The 4,010-nt window shown below is 42.1% G+C and overlaps 1 long non-coding RNA gene across 1 annotated transcript in view; it reads right to left on the reverse strand.

The window, feature by feature from the left end:
• Positions 1-1,576: 1,576 nt before the first annotated feature.
• LOC112069149 (uncharacterized) overlaps positions 1,577-4,010 on the reverse strand; it is a 35,696-nt gene continuing 33,262 nt past the window's right edge. Inside the window, exon 4 of the long non-coding RNA XR_002893684.2 lies at positions 1,577-1,903. This is a non-coding gene — a long non-coding RNA (uncharacterized lncRNA). The remainder of the gene's footprint in view (positions 1,904-4,010) is intronic.

Raw genomic sequence — 4,010 nt, forward strand, 5'->3', positions numbered from 1 at the left:
CCTTACGCCCCCCTTTATCTGGCAGACTGTTTTTCGCAACAGTTCTGGGTGATAGTCATTTAGTTCAGTTATCTTTGCTTTCTTAGGTACAGGAACAATGGTGGACATCTTGAAGCAAGTGGGGAACAGACTGGGATAGGGAGAGATTGAATTTGTCCGTAAATTCTCCAGCCAGCTGGTCTGCACATGCTCTGAGGTCACAGTTAGGATGCAATCTGAGCCGGAAGCCTTGCGAGTGTTAACACGCTTAAATAATTTTCTAACGTCGAGAGCACACAGTCCTCATGAACATCCGTGGCTCAATGTTGTTTTCCTCGAAGCGGGCAAAAGAAGGTGTTTGATCGTCCAGAGCGAGGCATCAGTGTCTGTTTTTGTAATCCGTGATTGTCTGGAGTCCCTCCACATACGTCTCATGTCTGGCAGTTGAATTGCCACTCCACCTTGTCCCTGTCTAATAAATACATTTAATGTAGGACAACGTCACAAAAATAATCATTTGGCCTGTCGTATCATTAGTCTCTTATAATACAGAAAATGTTGGCAATTTCAAAAGAACATTACACATATTTTGAGTTGACTGCAGGCTATAGCTAGTAAAGCCAGACAATGGCATCTTTGAAAACTCACCTCATGTAGAACATGTTGTTTTGAAATCAGTAGGTTATTTATCTTCTCAAAAAATGTATGTTAATTTATTGTAAATAACAGATTAGGGTGGTCCACAAACACAGAGTTTATTGGTTAATTTTCGTTCATTCAATACATCTGCAACTTTTTTTTTTTGACTCTGTTTATTCAGTTTTACACAATTAGACAACACAGTGTAAACAATATTAATAATATACTCAACAATTGTTTTTTTAAGTATAAAGATACCTTACTTTAGACAAGTTAAATACACACAGGGCAGAAGGGTACAAAGGTTAAAGCTGTAGTTCAAACAAGAACATAGCGAACACCTGGCCACTGTTCCTGTAATCAGCCGAGGGGTGGGGTGGAGAAATACAACCACTCACATTCACAGACAGTCATGACCACAAAGCTGACCATCAACTGGACCAAAATTTAAGTTTACAATGGTGTTTTAAAAAAAGGAGCAAATTAAGCATACTTTTTAGGGTCTGACGGGCAAGAGCATAAGGCATAAGTTACATTTTCAAGCATTGATGGACACACATCACCCAATCTCAAGCCTAACCCCACCAAAAAAATAAACTAGTTTAAACTAGTAAGTCAGAGGTGTAATGTGGTGAGGTTGGACAGGTGCAGAGAAGAGACCAGATGAGGAATCAGGTGTTATGGATGAACATAATATTTACTGAGATACGGTAGCCGAAGGATCATGAAAACTCTCCAGGAAACAAAAGCACAAGGTAAACAATTCAGAATTCATAATGAGTAATAGGACACACCTTAATGTCATTAATGTCTCAAGGACGGTCTCTGGCGCCCTCTGGTGACAGGTGGAACCATGACAAGAGGGAAGTCAAATAGATATTTATTTGTTTTAATAAGAATGCCATCAGAAGGGGACAGTTCATAGTAAGACCGGTATGGACCTAAGTTTCATAAACAGTATGGAGTTCCACTGTAGCAATGTAATGTCTTATTTATAAGACGGGGGAACCACCATCTTCCAGTTCTGGAGTACTAGCCATCTAGCTAAAAGGGTGGTATAAAGATGGTTGCCTATGGGTAGTACTCCAAAAATGGCTGTAAGGGGAGACGGATCTATAACAGTGCCATATCAGAGAAACATTTAAATGTTAATTCCAACCCGACAGTTTATGACAGTCCAAAACATATGAAACAGTGTTGCTGAGTAGGATCAAAATCTGAGAATATTCTTCCAAGTTTGGCCCGGACTAGTGGATACACTGAACCACCTTGAAAAGTGGCAACACTTTTATCACGCATTTAGACATATTTAACTTTTCAGGTGGTCATGGGAATCAAACCCACTGTCCTGGCACTGCAAGCTCCAAGCTCTACCAACTGAGCCACAGAGGACACAAGCAGAACCCAGGGAATACGAGAGGTTCAGAGAAATGCTGCTTGTGTCCTGCACTTAAACTCTCAGAATCACAACCACCTTTACTCACCAAGTACATTTACATGTACCGGGGATTTGACCTGGTGAAATGGTGCTGACAATGCCTTTCAATAAACAGACAGAATGTAGAAATAATATTTACACAAACAGTATAAACACAACATATATAGTATGAACAATTACATGTAATAAAGTATTAATTAAAAAATAATATCAAGAACTACATAAGTATGGTGGTAAAAATGATGGGGGTAAAATTTATACAGTGAAGGAGAGTACTGCAGTGGTAAGTTCACATTGGCATGTATAGTGGTGCATATATACAGAGATACACAGAAATGTACATATAATATTTAACAATCAGCATATTACATTGTTAGTGAGAACCATTCCCATAAAGACTCCAATACAGGTAAGATACGTTCAGTTCATTTGGCTTAATCTGAAGTCTTTCTAAAGTCTAAAGTTACATTTTGAAATTACCACCCCAAAAACATTTCCAGTATGTATATATCAGTATCAGTCTCAAGGGATCAAAGGTATGTATCTTCACTGTTGTCTTTGTCCTCGTCTCTTGTATGCTGTATTTCTCACAATCTCTTGTTCTTTGTCCTCTTGTTATATTTCTTATACCATCTCTGTTGTCTTCATCATGGTCACTATCCACACACACAACACCTTTTACACTTTATATCATCTCTAGGCATATTGTTTCTTTCCGCTTCCCGTGCCATCACTATGTTCGTTCCATTCCCCGTGCCATCACTATCGTTTCGTTCCCGTTCCATTCCCCGTGCCATCACTATCGCTTTCGTTCCCATTCCCCGTGCCATCACTACTTCGTTTCGTTCCCATTCCCGTGCCATCACTATCGTTTTCATTCGTTCCCCGTGCCATACACTATCGTTTTCATTCCCGTTCCCCGTGCCATCAACTATCGTTTTTCGTTCCCGTTCCCCGTGCCATCACTATCGTTTTCGTTCCCGTTCCCCGTGCCATCACTATCCGTTTTCGTTCCCTTTCCCCGTTCCATCACTATCGTTTTCGTTCCCATTCCCCGTGCCATCACTATCGTTTTTCGTTCCCATTCCCCGTGCCCATCACTATCGTTTTCGTTCCCGTCCCCGTGCCAATACTATTGTTTTCGTTCCCATCCCCGTCCATCACTATCGTTTTCGTTCCCGTCCCCGTGCCATCACTATCGTTTTCGTTCCCATTCCCCGTGCCATCACTATTGTTTTCGTTCCCATTCCCCGTGCCATCACTATCGTTTTTGTTCCCATTCCCCGTGCCATCACTATCGATTTTCGTCCCATTCCCCGTGCCATCACTACCGTTTTCGTTCCCTTCCGTGCCATAAACTATCGTTTTTGTTCCCATTCCCGTGCCATCACTATCGTTTTCGTTCCATTCCCCGTGCCATCACTACCGTTTCGTTCCCATTCCCGTGCCATAACTATCGTTTTCGTTCCCTGTGCCATCACTATGTTTTCGTTTCCCTGTGCCATCACTATCGTTTTCGTTCCCATTCCCCGTGCCATCCTATCGTTTTCGTTCCCATTCCCGTGCCATCACTATCGTTTTCGTTCCCATTCCCCGTGCCATCACTATCGCTTTCGTTCCCATTCCCTGTGCCATCACTGTCGTTTTAGTTCCCATTCCCCGTGCCATCACTATCGTTTCGTCCCATTCCCGTGCCATCACTATCGTTTCGTTCCCATTCCCATGTCATCACTATCGTTGTCCTTTCCAACTCCAGTGCTATCACTATCGCTTTCGTTCCCACTCACATGCCATCACTATCGTTTTCGTTCCCATTCCATGTGTCATCAATACCGCTTTCCTTCCCATGCCTTAACACAATCTCTATGAATGATTCTCCATGTAGAGCGAGTAAAACGTTGTCATTACAACTGAGCCTCTGTCCTTCCTCAGAGCACTGGTCAGCAAGCTTCGT

The sequence above is a fragment of the Salvelinus sp. IW2-2015 genome, unplaced genomic scaffold (genome assembly GCF_002910315.2).
Source record: "Salvelinus sp. IW2-2015 unplaced genomic scaffold, ASM291031v2 Un_scaffold917, whole genome shotgun sequence".
NCBI classification, from domain to species: Eukaryota; Metazoa; Chordata; class Actinopteri; order Salmoniformes; family Salmonidae; genus Salvelinus; species Salvelinus sp. IW2-2015.